The following is a 17,582-nucleotide window of genomic DNA, read 5'->3' on the forward strand; positions in this document are numbered from 1 at the left end:
GAGCAAAGGGCACAATTTTAGCTATTTCTATGAAAGGTCAAATAGCTGAACTTCTTCTACAATCTTTCTACAATCAATTCACACCACCATCTGTACACCGAGTAGAAGTCAAGTGTACTAACGCTTACAGCTGGTAAGTGGGAGATTTGGCCTAATAATTATCAGGTTTAACTCAGGTTAATCTATCTGGTCTGGGGTCTTATTCCCTAGAACTGTTCTGTGCATCTCCCCACTTCTATCTCTGAGAAAAAGCATTTTTTCCACGCTGATATGATCATTAGTGCTTTTCATTGCATTGCATTTAAATCAAAACCTTGCTTTCAATTCACCTTTTTGCTTTTTTCAGTAATATATCCTTGTGTTACAAAATAAAATACACAATGACGACAGCACTGATAGTCTGAACAATAGACTATATAAATATTGTAGCTTCTTGCTCTAACATTAAATTTCTCCACTGAAACCCATACAGACATTAATCTTGCCAAAATGACACCTGCATATACTCTTCAAGGTGATACTGTCTTCACAAATCATGCATACAGTGACCATTTTAAGCAGTACAGAAAGCATGGCAGACATGAGACAGGTTATTAATCTGACAATTAATCCATGTTTATCTCTGCACAAAAATATATTTTTAATTTCAGCTCTACCTATTCCAAAATAGCATTGTGACATCCACCTAAGCCCACCTAAATGCTAACTGCACCAGTACTATCCAGTTGCTCTGGGGTAACAAAGATATGCACAAAAGTAACTTACTAAATCTGAATTTCAGTAAGGTAAGAGTGAAGATAGCAGGAAGTAAATTTCATCAATGAAAAAAATCACTTATTGGGGCAAGTTGTTTCAGTTAAGCTAATCAGGCTGCACATAGCTCAGACTGCACAGGAGAGATCAGCAGAATCAATAATAACAAAATCACATTGTCATCTTTGATTCAAAAGACACTGATGGCCAATTGAACTCGCACTAAAGGTGATACATATTCAGAATATTACCAGACTGACAAAACTGATTTGTAAACGAATAGGTTTTCATGGGTATCTGGATACTCCAATTAATTTAAAGTGCTTCATAGTGACTCCACTTAGTGACAAATAAGTTCAGTTAAATAGTTGCAGTTTAGCTGAACTCTTGTCCTTTCCCATGGAAGATGCATTTCTGGTTGTCTTCTGGATGGTTGAATTGCCCAGGGAGCTCTCAACTAAAATAAGCCATTTACCCATTTCCTACCCTTTTCAACAAGGAGCTGTTTCTCCCTCACTTCTCAAGAGAAAGTGAGAAACCAGTAATTTCCAAAATTACAGCCAAGGCTGGTTTTGAACATACTCTCCTATTCCCAAAAAACTATAGCTTAGAAATTATTTCCCTTGCTGATGCATCTGACAAGGCAAAGCAACATCTTCCAAAACCCCAGGCTTCCCAGCCCAACTGACTTTGGAGGCATTGGCTGTTCCTTTTAACTGAAGAAGCAGAACAGAAGTAGGCAAGTACTGCCATTGCTGTGTAAGACTATTGTCTACTCATAAGTCATGCTATGTAACAATCTATGGGTGTTTTAATCTCAAAAATATATAATTCCACTTGTATCCAATTCAGGTTTATGTAGCCTTGCAAGTTCTCTATTTTATCCCAAAATGGTTTTTGTTTCTGGCATATCAAAAGTCTCTTACCCCTGCTCAAACATCCATGAAGAAATAGGACAGATGAGAAACGACATTGCCCTGGCAAACTAGAAAGCCTGGTTTTCAGTGGTCTAAAACTTCTCAGCACTTGCACCTTCATTTTGATCAATGTCTACCTTTTGCATGTTTTACACATGTCAAATGGCACTTGATGTGAAGCAGACAGGTCTGCCAGCTTCAAAAGATCTCTGTTCTTAACATGGATACAAATTCTTTGAGCACAATCAAAATCTGCAGAGATACTCAGCCTTACAAATCCAAGTTTATGGAACAAATTTAATGCAAATTCAAGTATATATACACATTTCAGTTCTGCCTTCATTGACTGATTAGTAATTAAGGCATACAGTTGGTCCCAGAGATGCAGGAGAAAAAACCTTCAATCCTCAAAGGACTCCATCGAATCTGAGCCCAAGGTTATTAATCACATTGCCACTAATTGTATATAAAGTATCTTTACTCCCTCTATTTTTTCTTTAAATATTATGGGATTTTAAATATGTCACCATATTCTGGATATCTTGATTAGATCTCCTTTAATATACTGCCTCAATAATTTGTAATTTATTTAACACCACTGCATATCTCACAGAAATGAAGAGCTCTTAATAATCATTAAGATTAAGCAGAATTTCTAGCCTGACTAGATTAACAACACAAGTTGATAAGGAGAACTTCTAATTTTATTTTTATTTTTTTTAACTGCCTTCTTGTAATTGAAGTTTCAACCAGGGTCCCATTAGGCCAGTACCATTCCCCCATGTGAATCAGACAGACCCTCAAGTCTTCACGTTTTCAGAGTTAAGTCTCACTGGCATCAAGCATACAGGAAGATTTTGACTAAATCAAGCAAGAACTCACTGAGATTAAAAGCCTAAAGAGTTCTGCTCCTCACTGACATTTAACACATTTTCTACATCATTCTCCCAATTCATCAAGAACACACACTACCACAAAATACCATCTTACAGGATTACTTCGCAGGAAAAATGTAGAAATTAGCACCTATAGTCACTGTATTTGAGATAGGTAGCCAAAATGCATCCAGGATCACTACAAATGTCCTCATTCAGTAGTCCCTAAAGATAAGTGCATAAAAATCAGTACAGTGAAAGTCATGGAGGACAAAGAATCTGTGCTAAGCAAAAAAGCCAGTCACAAGGTAAAAGGAGAAAAAGTGCTATGCAGAGCCCCTGGCTGGAGGATTAAATTGCTTGGGATCCACCCCAAGGAGAGCACACTACTTCGGCATTTGGGCAGTCAAACTAGGATTAATCCTGATGTGTCACTACTTACATGTTCTGAGAAAAATCATCTTAAGATCCCTCTTCCCAATGCTTTTTTCTCTCCACAAACCCAGAAGACTTGCCCACAAGGTAAAGCACAGGCAAAATGTTAAGATCCACTGAGATGTTAAACAATCAAAGCCTCAGTCTCACAAGAGTCAGGGTCACTTTTCACTTCCATCAACTGTATTAACTGTATTTAACTGCATTAAAGACTCTTGTTCAGTTGATATGGGTAGTCAATACCAGACAGTTTATTTCTCCAGGTGGATACCTTGGTGCAAACAAGAACTGAAAAAGGGTTGCCACTACCTTAAATATATATATACACACGCACACAAATATATATAGTAATAGGACAAAAAGCTTTTAACAAGCACATCTTGGATCAAACATTCATTTGGATCAAAGACGGTTCTTCAACAAGTATTAGAATAAGAGGGCACGGTACCTCTGACGTTATTCAATACCATAAATGTGTGAGGTCTCATGATATTTACCATAAAACAGAAACATTGGTGTATACACCATTTCTGTGGTGGTTTTTTTGTTGGTTTTTTTTTCCTCAAAGGACTGAATAACTAACAGTATTACAGCAGAGACAGTCAAGACAAAGAGAAAGTAAATCAAAGCACCAAATGTAAGAGGTAGAAATTCACACAGTCACACATATCTCTGCATTCAAAGTTGGCTTCCTGCTTATAGAAAGGTTTTCCCTTTCATTCTCTTCTGAGGCATTCAGTATAGCTTACAGCCAAAGGCAAGACTTCATTCTCAGTAGAAGCACAATCCTGATGTTCTATAGGAAGTCTTCTGTAGCTTGTCCCAGTATATTTCTGATGTATCCCAGTGCCTGCCAATAGCCTTAAAAACTGAGGACATTTAATTACAGATGTGATCTTGTGACAGAAAGGTCCAAGCTACCTGAATTGACTACAGAGATATTTCAAACCATAAGACATGCAGAGAATAAACTAGCAGTTTACCACAACAACACCACATTACACTCTGGTAGGAAGCAGCCAAGTACTCAGCTCTGTTTTGACCACTGATCCTCCAGTTTTCAGTGGTAAAAAAAAAAAAAATTCCCATTCCCATGTACCCCAGTCATCCTGGACACAACTCTCAAAATGCTTTGCCAAACTCCTACTGCAATTTTTGATGAGATGCCATTCAACTTTATAAAACAAAAGACTTATCTGAAATAATAACAGGAAATTGCTGCTGACAAATTACTGTAGGGCTTCTCCAGAAGTACTGCCTCTTTTTTTAAACACACTTATCCATGAAAGCCAAGGCGGATGACAGCAGTATGGCAGTAGAGGTTGAACCTTTCCTCTAATATTCCATTATATTTTATTGCCATGTGACAGGTGGCAGCAGAGGGGCAGTCTGAAAAATTGGCATCTGACATGGAAATGAGTATGGAACAAAGATTTGTAACAGAAATCCTCCATGCAGAAAAAGTTGCACCCATTGACACCTCAAAACGCTTAACATTTATGGAGTCCAAGGAGTAGATGTTGGCACATTAGTTGGACTGTATCAGGAAGTTTCCTACCAACAACACTATCATAGCAGCTGAGAATCAGGGGGTCACTGGTGCAGACTGTTACAAAAGCAACATAGAGTGTCTTGTTTATCACTGGCAAAAATGCACAGTTAATGGTGGTGACCATGCTGAAAAATACTGTTCTGTAGCTGGGAATTTGCTCTATCAAATAGTGCTATTGAAACAAAAGGGATCCATTACTTCTGGAGCAACCAATATATTTTACATATTGATACAGAGCTCACCACATCATAAGACAGCTCCTGTCTTAAAGATGCTGTCCTGTATTTTCCATTCTCCATTCCTTTACCTGGCTGCAGTACTAACAGTGTTTCCCTTCATACAGATTCAGCTTAAATACCAAATTCAAGGAGGAGGCTTTTCCTTTAAAAACTGGAAATGTTAGTCTGCACCTCAAGCAGTTGTGGCAGCAAGTTGAAAAACAAACAAACAAACCAAACAAAAAAATAAAAGGCGATTCTGAAAGATCTGGCAGCTGCCTAAGAGGGAAGAAGTTTTCCAGTAATAGAGGCTATGCCGCTGAAAAATATATCATCTCTAAAACCATTGATCATTAGCAAAACACCATAGAGAACAGGATCTTTTTAACCAGCAGCACTAGAATAACTTGAGAGAGAGACTAAAGACATTGAACAGAGTTTTCCTCATAATTACTGAAAAATGAAACTAATTTCTTTTCACCCTGGATGGCTTTCACCTCTTGCCAGCAGCATTAACATAGAATATGGATGTTAATAATGAGGACAGTAGGAACTGGAAGTGTTTTAAGATAAAGTCTGACTTTTTAATGCTGTTCATGTGTAGTGTAGCATGCCATATAATTAATACAACTCTTTTTTACCCATTCAAAATATGTAATTCTCTACAAAGAACAGCAGCTCTGAAGATACTTAGGGCACCACTCAGTTCTTTTGTGTTTTCTCTTAGATCATTAAGTACTTTGGACAAAATGTTAGTAATGCACTTTCCATTCATTTCCTAAGGTTTTCTACTTTCCAAGTATAATATAGGCAGACTCTTAGGATGCTTTGTGCAATCAACATCCTACCTAATAACAAAAGGACTGGTTGAGACTAATAACAGACATAGTCAATCTTCCCTAACTTTCTCTATGCACTGCCTACACTGCAATTGTAAGTGAGAGTGGCACAAACAAGCACATTTGTTTCAACTTTAAGAAAACTAGCCAAGGGTACACACATCAGAGCTGGAACTGAACAAGGCATAGGCATAGAAGGTATAAAATCAGTGAGGAATCTGGGAATGCTCTTGATTTGCTTATGCTAAAATCCATACACCCTGTTCAGAAGGACTCATTACCTGCAAAAGTTACTCAGACGTTACTGAGAATCACCTGTTTCTGTTGTAACTGTTCTTCCAGCACACATGCTTTCAGGCTCATGCAAAGACTGGCAGTTCCACTAAATCTTTTTACCATCTTTAGAAATTCAGCTGGTTTACTCACAGTGAGCCTTACCCCTCCCAAGTTTTCTTGTGGAGGGGGAGGAGGGAAAAGAGACAGGCAGACTACCAGTACATCAGCTTTCCTTATTTCTCCTCAATTACTTCCAGTTCAGACTTTAACAAAACGTACAGTCTCATAGTATTGCTGTCCAGAGAAAAACACACATACACACTCTCTTCACAGTTATAGGCAAACTAAGATTAATAACCAGTGATTCTTCTCTTTGACCCTGAGTTATCACCTTTGCTCCAGCTCCCAGAACAGCCAGGGAAGTCTGCATACCAACTGAATCAATGATTTAACCTTTTGTTTCTTCTTTCTAATTTAAGAGTATATGTGGTTGGACAAATTTAAATAAATAAGCAAGTAGGTGCTTACATGGGGTAAAACCAATTGGTTTCTACTTTGCAACTATTCATGAATATGAACATACATACAGAGCCATATGTGCAACACTGACAGTGCCTGTGGCATGGAGAAACACTCACAATCTCTGCTCCTAAAAAACATTTTCTCTTTGTCTGTTGCTTCCTGTAAGAGTTACAGAATGATGATTAGCCATTTCTGGCATTGTGGTTTAATACACATAGAAATACCTTAAGGTCCTCAGAAAAGAAAAATAGCCACAGCTACAAGTTAGTAATTTTTATTTATTAAACTTCAAAAGGCTTTTGATTCAGTAGAGAGTGAATTCTATACACTTAAGGAACACTCAAAAGAAACTATGGAAGCATATAAGCATGAAATCCTCACATTTGCAGAAGAACCCTCTCCAAGCTGTTAAGAACTAGGAAAACCTTCCATTTGCATGCTATAATATGAAAGAGAACTTGCGAATACAGTCACAGGACAGAGAAGAGAGCCCCCTGAAGATTTCTGGTCAGCCACAATTTCTCCTAGTCCCCTGCCAGGTCTAGGATGAAGAACATATTAAAGGGTGAGAAATGAGGGGAGGGAGCACAAATTGCTCTCCAGAGAGCAGTCAGCTTTATACAACTGACAGCAATTCTTAACAGGTATGGCAGAGACCACAGAATGATTTTGGAGATGTCCTTCACGAAGTATCATAAGTGACCATAATTTCCAAATACTTGCAAGCATGGTACACTTTCTGAAACAACATACACAGCTAGTTCATAATTGAGCAAAGCCCAGCAAGACTCTGTCAGCAGTGGGTCAGTATCTTGGGTAGATTGGGCTTAAGGGCAGGTACCGTGGCACAGCTGGAGCTTTGTGACGGGCTGTAGGAGACATTTATTTCTTCTGACACTGTAACTTACTGTGTCAGTCTCAATGTTATCTGGGTCACCGCTACAAGTTTATGTGGCATCAACAGCAGCTCTGCTGGCAGGCTTCCCTTCAGTACCTCCCACAACATAACATAGCATTCAGTCCTGATCATTGGAAAACTTAGGATACGGACATAATACAGACAAAACTTCAGCCCAGATTCCAGAAGAGAAGAGAATTCTAAGTGAGCAGTAGTGTAATTAAACTGTGTTCTGGCTGTCAGACATCCAGCAGAGTGGATTTTGCTGCAGCTGCTATTCCATCTTTGACAATAAACTTAGTGTATATACTTGTTCTTTCCCTTCTCCCTTGATTTACCATATAAGAAGCAACAGAACAAACATATATCTTAACCTTCCCCCTTCCTGCAACCCCACACAGGTTGTGTGGGTGCTGCTGTCTGTAAATCTGCAGCAGAGCCACAAGGCCTGGAGTGCCAGAGGGATGCGGTGCTCCTGTGCCGTTTCCATGGCACTGCCAAGGCCTCCGGGCTGAAGCACTGCTGTCTGCCTTCTCCCGCCCAGCTTGCAGAGAGAGAATAAACGTGCTTTCTCAGGGCTACATGGTTATTGTCTTTTTCCTTCAGAGCTCTCTCAACACATCATTTGCATTGTGTTTGCTTTTCCTCCACATTTCGACTGTCATTAATTAGGCTAGCACTTTGTGGAACCAATAACATGTAGGGCTTACCCAATAGAGCAGGAACAGAGCAGAAGGGGGTCCCTGTGTCTGACAGTGCCACGCTAGCACACTGCATACACCACCATGATACTAGAAAAAGCTCGAATCTCTCATCTTGTTCCTCTTTTTATTTTCCTTCCTCCATAGGAAAGCACAAGACTTAGGTACACATAATTTAAAAAAAAAAAAACAAAACAGTACAAACCATCAGAAAATTAGGCTCCAGATTTTTGGAGTTTTATTGTTTTTCATTTAATAAATTTCTGGGTATGCTTCCTTTTTTTTTTTTTTTTTTTGTATTTTTTTCTTTTTCTAGAGAAATATTGCAAGACTTAGCAAACAGACCAAGAGCTACTAATCAGGTCATTACAAGTGAGTTTGTGAAAGCACAACACCAAACCTTCACCTGATGGCCTTTACCCTCCCTGCTTTCCACAAAGAGAAGAAAATATATATATTTTATATATAGATCCTTTCAAGTAAATGACAGCCAACACTTGGGAAAGGAAATAAACACATACTTGCAAGAGCGACCTCCTGCCCCACTCTCTGGGATGACATTAGGATAGGAATAGTCTCTGTATCCAGATCGATTCAGAGCCAGAGTGAAGGAAATTATCTGTAAGGAAAATTAGCTGCTCTTTCATCTGAACCTTTCTTCTTTTCAAGATTTTACCTTGGAGAGAAGGGAAAAAACAAAAAAAAAAAAACAAAAAAACACCAAAACCTTTGTCATTTCTTTTTCTTATGACAAGCTGTCACTTCTAGACACAGGAAAAGTACTGCCATGTTGCTGGAAAGAAGAAATGGGGCACAACTTCTCCTTTTCTTTGATATGAGGAAAGATTAAAGTAATAAAGAACTAGGAAGAGTGAAGGAAAACAGGATTTTTCAAATAAGCAGAGTCAATGTTATTTTAGTATGACATTCCATGAAGCAACAGTGGCATCCAGTGGTATATTTCCATAAGCAAGTTTTGTACCCAACTTTCACTCACTTTTCACTTATATGCAAAAATTTCTGTGACAGATTTTAAGGAGCCCTTCCCTTACTCTTCCTCTCCCCTCAGCATATGCTACTGGTAGTGCCACCATCCACCCACAGCCACCAGTACCAGTAAAGGAGACCAAGACACACAAGAGCAAATTCTCAGCTTGTTCAGAGATCACACATCTTCCTTAAACAGTCAGAAATTTAAACTGTTACAGGGAAGCCTGTGTTATTTACATAAATATTGATAGTGATGCATTGTGAATTATTTTCAGGAAATATAAGGGACATTTTTCTCCTTGTGTCCACAAGAGTGCAGCAGCTATTACACTGTATTGCTCCCCTTTGCAATCCCACACCACGTTACATTTCTCGCCAGAGTAATAATGGCTTTGCTCACTCAGTGACATGAGACATCAAAGTAAAAATAATACTGAATAGATACTCGGGCAACAAGAATCATAGGAGTACACTACTGAAGTATTTTAAGTGACTTTACTAAGTATTTTCAGACCTAGATCACATTTGCAGTAAAAAAGCACCTTATGCCAGCACAAATTCAGTACCATCACCAGATTATGACTCAGTAAGACACTCAGTGTCTTTATAAAGTGCTGAGAACCAAAACTCATCAGTTCTGTTCTATTAGCATGAATTTTAGGTTATGTCTAGAGAGCTCTTCAAAAATGATCTGGCTTCAGCTTCACTAAACCTTGTGTCACTCATTTAGGTCATTAAGACAGTTAAACTGGAATAATTGTTCCTTTTTATCTATATACTCCCACAGTAATCTTCTGAAAGCCATTGAGTGATATAACTAGGTCCTCTGGGGAAAAACAGAAGCCTTGTTTCTTTCACCCCAAGATAAAACATAAACCAAGCACCTCATGAAGCAACTGAAGCTTGGACTACATCCATTCTTTGTATGACAGTAACTGAGAGTTTAGCTGATGTGGCTCCACAAGTATGAGAATGCATATACAGTCTACTCCAAACACACACAGAAGTGTAATCATCACCACAAATGACAAAGAGGCAGAATGAGGAAGAACAGTCCAATTGAACTAAACTAAACAGTTCAGAGTGGACCAGCAACCTCCTCACCTGAGTCCTCCTTCCACTCAAACTCATTTAGAATATCAAGAACTCTGATTAATGGAAGCTGTATTTCAGTTCTAGTACTACAGCAGAGCAATTTGCTCTTTGGAATAAATTATGTTTTACTAATATATGTTTTATGTGACTAAAACATCACAGTTTATACATACCATCCTAACTGTGACTCTGCCAAACAGGCCCAGTGTGGCCTGACCAAAAACCATTTCATTTTTGCACTGTTCCAGTCAGAACTGGAAAGCTGAAATGCCAGGACTGCGGTTATAGATAGTAAATACCTGTTTTCCCTGCTGTAACTGGCCAGTTCCCAAGAAGCATTATTTCTGAGCGAGCAGGCAAAAACTTGCAGATGGAGTTTGCCCCCAAAGCATGGAAAAGTCACTGCCAATAGCAATACACAACTCTTATGTTGTCCTAGAAAATTACATGCAAGCATTAAAAGAAAGAAACAAATCCATGAGAATAAGACTATCCAAAGGCAATAGGACCTGTACTTAAGTGGAAAATTGCAGAGGACTGGGGGTGGGGTTATGCACTGGAGATGAGCCTGAGCTAAAAAGTAGAATTGTGATTGTAACTTGTAACCAGTAACAAATTAACACAAGAGAATCTCCAGCTGACACGGAAGGATCAATACCATATGGCATAGCCACTATCTCCCAGACAACTCTGTGCAGTGATGACAATTTTATTTTTTTTCTATTTATGAAAGAAATGATCCAGGTTGTCTAAGGTAGTTCAGCACATATCATATGAATTTACTTTTTTATGGAAGACTAAGGGATCAGGGAAGCTACTCAATAGAAACAAATTTCTTTGATATTTTAGGAGAAAAGATCAGCATTTATTAAGTACATAACCCATTCCCCACACTCACTGATTTGGACAACATGTACTGTGAGGTCCCAAGGTATGGACCCAGTATGAATGACATATCCAGCAGTGGTATACATAAAATGCACTGTCGTTATCCTTCCCTTCCTCCTTAAAAGAGCTGGAGGTTATCAACCACAGATCTCTTGCTCCTGTTACTATCTTTCCACCAGATGTCACACTTCTCCTTCGTTTCTTGCCCACGCCTTTACCTGTTAACCTCAAACCCTATTGGATAACCTTATCCATGGATCTATCTGTTCCTTTGTGGAGCACTTCCACAGCGGTTCCTTAACAAAACATCATTCTCTCTACTTGACTGAAAGTAAAAACGTTGCAGTAAAGCACCAGAACACATGTTACTTTGCATAACTGATTTCCAGTCCTTATTTAAATAATAGTGCTCACGCTGTCATAACAAGAAAAAAATAACTAACATTATTCTTAGAGGCTAAAAGTCCACATTGTTACACATCAACAGGTTATTTTAGGAGAAAAGAATCCCTTTCCCAATGTCCTGTTCTTATAGTATCATTCCTTTGTGCTTTCATTTTCAAGTTTGGCATTAACTTACTCCAGAGGAAAATAATGCATTCACCTTGGCTAAATGCACACAAAAGGAACATCATTTTCAAACACAAGTGCCAAAATCCCATATTAAATGCTTTATGGTATGATTTAACACATGAAGAAAAAAATGTTTTCCATATCTCTGATTTGAAATAAGAGCTAATTTTGGTCCAACACTTATCTTTTGATATGACCTCTGGTTGATTTTACTTTGAGACCTGTTTCTGAACTGCTGTGTCAGGAGTAACTCATTCCCATTAGCCATCTCCAGAGTCCACAGTCAGCCTCCTTCTGTTTTGATAAAATACAATCCAAATCTAATATTCTAGAAAAATAATCCGTAGAAAGCTCATTTCAAATACGGTGCTACTTCAGCTTCAGAGTGTGCCATCACACCAGCTGTAATGGTTTAGTGTATAAAACTGTGCAATTTCTTTCCTGTCCCTTGACAATGACCTATTTTTAGACACACATCACACTGAGTGAGTATGTCACTTGATAGAATACCATCCTGAAGATTCAAGTCTGTCATAAATAAATATGTAAGACAAACTGGTACATACAAGTTGCCTCTGAGACCTGCTTTCAAGTCCATTCCAGAATGCACAGAATGAAAATCATTTCAAATGAATGTCTGCTGGTCTCTGCCATGTTTCTTCTCTAAGAATTGTGCATCACAGAACAGCTGAGCGCTTCCAAACAGACAGCTCTAAGAAGGTACAGCAGGAGGAAAAGAGAATGAAAACCTTCTGCAAACCAGGTGACAATCCTTTCCCTCCCCTTTCCCCACCCTGTCTCTCAGAAGGGGAGTCATCTACTGGGATTCATTTGCTGCCTCTTCTGTTAACTCTGCAGAAGAGAGAAATTTCCACCTTATCAAAACAAATGAGCATAAAGAGAACATCAACAGCAAGACAACTGTTGGGGTTCTGGTGATGGATTTTTGTTGTTGGCTTTTTTCTTTCTTCTTTTTCTTTATTTTTTTTTTATTTTTTTTTATTTTTTTTTAACTCCACCTAGCAAATATTGCCTAGCAACAATGGGAGAACCCTCCTAACAAAATGAATCATGCAGGTATTGGCTGTTTATTCCCATGAAGGGCTGTGTTTCCACCCTGTCAAATGACATCAAGGCCATGTTGCCAGAGGCACTGGGAGTTTTGACCTCTAAAAGGCAATTTTCTCACTGTCTGCTCAGAAATGTAACATTTTTCATATTGAAGGCTTTTATATCATATCTTGTAGGTTTTAGATCTATAAATAAAATAGTAAAAACATCTAACACAATAAAGCCACAGCTACTGTTTTGCTATTAACACTGTAAATATGAAATATCACAAAGTTAGCACTCTATTAGCATAACTACCAGGCACAGGAAAAAAAAAAAAAAGAAAAAAAAAAGGAAACAAAAAAAACCATTAAATTGCATGACAAAGTTTACTGTAGATGAACAGAGGTCAGGATTTGGTTCATATGAGTTCTAAATTTGAGCAAATAAATATCCACTGAATCACCAGATATCCATGTAGGCAGGGAAGACAAAAGCCAATAGTAAGCAATAGCTCCATTAAGTAATCAAGGGAAGAATTACCATGAAGTGTTTTAAGCTACAGTATGGACATGGCTTCACAACAACAATGCTAACAGAAGAGACAGAAACTATTATTTACACAGAATGTAGGAAACATGCTGTAATTTTCTCCTGTAAAGGGACTCATCTCCACCCCTCCCCCAATTAATTCTCATTAAAAGCTCCTGTGTTTCAACTGGAGTAGCTCTGCTGTGAACAGTGAGCTGTGAGCTCTGCTCCTCAAATTATTACTTTCCTAACAGCTGCACAGAGGATCAAGCATTCCTTTATGCAGCGTGTGACAACTCAATCTGTCTAGTAAACTGTTAACCGCAGTCCTGTATATCTATACTGAACCAATATTTTGTTTCTCAGGCTGAGAGCACATGAAAAATATGAGTCCTAGAACACCACAAGTGTTATTCTCTGCAAACGACACTGCTAAATACCATTAGGTCTTTGCTTGCTTTTGGCCATGTTAAAACAATCATCAAATCTGTACCAGGATCAGCATTGGCAAGCTATAGAAAGGCAGGAGGTTGTCCCTCAAAACAGCATTTGCACAAAACTATTTTATTGTGACACTGTCAGCCTTTTTCACAGAATTATTCTACGCAGCCCACAGACCAAGGCATCAAGATACACTTTTGGTGTGTATCTCAGGCAGAAGATTTTTGATAAAACAAGCCACTCACATAGATAGCCAAGAAATTCAGTTCCCAAGTACTAAAATGCGCCTCCACAGCCAGAGAAAACGCCTACAACACATAGCAAGCATTTGTGAAATAAAACAGAAGCACTTCAGCAGCTGGGATTTGGGGTTTTTTGTTTGTTTGTTTTTACCGTTTGCTGTTCTCAGAAGAATAGAAAGTAATCTTGCATGATTCAGCAACCCTTTTTCCTCAAAAGTAACAAAAACAGAAAAGATCATGTTTTGCATTGGAACATCACACACAGTTAAGCAAGCTTTCCCAGGTATCAGCACTTAGGAAAAAGATTTTCACCCATAGACTCCGCAAGGAGAATTGTTCATTTGTTACATCTATAGAGGAGATATACAAAAACCACAAGATAAAGCAGTGCTTGGGTTGTTTTTTTAATTAAAGAAAAATATTAAGTAAGCGTTTGCTCTCCCATTTATGTTTATTCCATCATTTTCTTAAAACTTACTGATAATTCCTAATTTCCATCCTAGGAAAGCAGTGTTTCTCTTAATCAAACAGCAGTTAACTCGCTATTCCATTACTTTGTATAGGCCACAAAAATCAAGAAACAGAAACCTGTTTTCAGGTCCCAAGCACTTGGATTAAACATCTATTTCTGGGAAGGCAAGTGTCAGCAGCATTGGCACACTAATCCTTGAGTAAATAAACAAATAAATGAAAATCAACAGTTGAGAAAAGCTTGCTATGCTTTGCAATGCAGCGTGAAACTGGAGCTTGGAGATATGTAAAGGGCTAGATTTATCCAGTCACTGTATGTAAAGAGTCCAACTTGGACTACTGCCCTTACATTTAATTTGTCACAAGAGATAAACTAGAGGTTTGAACTGGATGGATCTTTAGTGTCCCTTCCAACCCAAACTATTCTACAACTTGCTCCCCTTTCATCAAACTCAAAATCAAATAACTTACAATACATAGATACATTTACTCATATTTACGTATAAAAGTTAGGCCATTTTGATCAAGTTACTTTCCTCGAGTCACATTTCAAATAATTCAGGCATATCTTCACTACAAATACGTGTTTAAATGCACTGCTGATGCCTTACATATATGTAACATACATAGAGCTAAAAGACAAGATGCCTTAGACTCTTGTGGTGGCATTTACAATTAACACCAGAAAAAGGAAATAGAACTGTCTACAAAATGAAGTAAAAAACCCAACTTATGTCACCTCAGGAGGCTTATGACAGCATGCAAACACCATCCAAAGGTTACAAACTTACACCCTGTAACCCAGCACAGGGGCAGGAGGGCTGCAGCCAGCTCCCTGCCTGCAGGGCCTGCAACGGTCAGCACTGCCGGCCACACCTGCCACACTTCTAGGAGGCCTGGGAAAGGTTTCCTCTTCTCTAAAGGCTAAAAGTGAGTGCTGTCCCTCCATAACACTGCCCAGCTGGCAGGGCCAACATCCTATATCCTATAGAGAACAAAGCAAGTAGACAACGAGCTCTATGGGTTGGCCAAAAAACTGCTGTGTGTGTATAAATACAACACAAGGGGATTTTTGTAGCAAAGGGAGCCACAGCAGCCAAGCTTAGCAAAGTGCAACTCAGGACCTCGTCAGATTTATAAATAGTTTTTAATTAACTGAACCCTAAAATATACCCTGGTTGCTACAATACCCGTGAGAACACTGCAGCACAATCAGACTCCACATGGGCATTAATTAGAACTGAAACACTTCCTACCTCTCCGCGGACCACGCTCCCCCGGCGGCTCCATGACGCCTCGTGGCCCGCCGTCGGGCCGCAATCCCGGCCAGCACCACAGCTCACAGCGCCGCACCTGCGAGCACAAACAGCTTTTACCTCTAAGTCATCAGCACGTCCAAACCCCGCACACCTGCATGCACTCACCTCTCTGACAGATCGGCAGCCACCCGCAGACCCTCCCATTGCCCTCAGCCCCTTATGGAGCCCCTCAGCTCTGGAAATGGAAATCGAAGTATATATATATATATATATATATATATATATATATATATATATACTCATTTAAAGCTATTTTTCAGATCGCTTCAAAATTCAAATTAATTAAGATTAATTAAAAATTAAATAAAAAATAAAAAGCTCTGAAAGTGATTTTTTTTTTTTTTTTTTTAATTCCACTTACATCTTTAATGTAGCAACAACTCCAGTGGGGCCACTGTTTTTAGTTTCATGTGGCACAACAAGAGAAACAGGGACTTGACATCCTAATGTGGCAGCGCTGAGGAGAAGGACTGCACCAGCAATGATCTTCACTTGAAGAAACAAAGGGCAAAATACATCCGACAAGCCAAAGTGGAGATGAAGTTGGGATGCTGCTGCCACGGTGCCATGTGAGAGTGGCCTCTGGTCCTTTTCCTTCCCCAAAACCAAGCAGGTTTCTTAACAGCTCTACAAATGCAGAGTGAAGGGGAAGAGGAGCCCCATCCCTGCCGACCCTCAGTGTGCAGCAGCCATCACCTGGCTTTATCGCTCCTCAGATGTGTGGAAGAACCTTTAATCTCTTGGAAGAACTGCCCTTTTCACAGTGGAAACACTCTGCCATACTGGGAATATGAATGTAAGATGCTTTTGAAAAGCAAGTAAATATGTGGCCCACAGGGGAAAAAGGCTGCATTTGAATTCCAGGCCTGTGACTGAACAGCAAAATTCCTAAAGGCAGCAGATGCAGAAGCAGTTTGGGATCCTCGCACAGACCCAAGTGTAATTCCTGCTCGTATCCCTCATTGTTTAGCCTCCCCAGCAGAGCTGATGACATGGCTCTTGTTAGCAGTCATGTGGTGAGCACTGGAGTCCAGGTAAGAAAAGGAGTTCCTAGTGTGCTAGGCACACACAGAAACCTGGAGAGATGCTTTGCTGCTCCAAATTCCCACTGTCATCTGAAATAAGAAATAGAAATTAAGCAGAAAAGCAGCAAAAGGAAGGGACTGGATGGTTATGTCTACGTAGGTGGGAGACAACGGGCAGATGGATGGTCCTGTTGATTTCCTTCAGAAAGTCCCTCAAAGGCTAATTGCAAAATAAAAGCTGGATTTTAAAATCCAAAACTGACTTCCTTTAATAACTTTTCCAACTGAAAACTTAGGCTACAAGGTCAAAAACTGTGGCATTGTAATAGAACATTTAAACTAAATGTTACGTTTATTTAACTTAAGAGTTTGGTTATTCTGTGCACGATTTCCTTCAAATGCATGAGTCACAGTGAGAAATGTGCCTTCATTGAAGGAGTTTACTCCAACTAGAAGATAGGCATTATCTTCTTCTTTGTCTGAGAAGAAATTCAGTGGGAAAAAAATAAATAAATAAAAAAGAAAGAAAAAAAGTGGAATAACACAATATTCAAAGAGATATGAGTGCAGATCTATGAAAAACAGTGCCATAGCACACACAGGTTGGAACAGGTAAGTATGATTTCTTCTACTTGTTAATGCTGTTTTTATATCAGACTTTTGGAGACATCTGCATTATTAACTTCACATACCTACACAACATCCAAAGTGATACCATTGATAGTAAAAAATTTACAGAGTCAAGATTCTGAAATTTTCCTCTTGCAGAATGTTTTTTAAACACATAGTATAAGTAAAGCGGTGTATACCACTGTATCTGCCTCAAAGGATTCCAGGCAGGAGGAATGAAAGGCTTTGAAAATCTGCTTAACTGAAATCAGTGAAGCAAAGGGGAAGAGACCATCAGGGAGACTGTTAAGGTCCCTGATTCTCAGGCCCAGTGTAAATTAGAGCCCAGCTGGCAATGGTAC

Source organism: Coturnix japonica, chromosome 6, assembly GCF_054131305.1.
Source record: "Coturnix japonica strain WE chromosome 6, WE-NBRP24, whole genome shotgun sequence".
Lineage (NCBI taxonomy): Eukaryota > Metazoa > Chordata > Aves > Galliformes > Phasianidae > Coturnix > Coturnix japonica.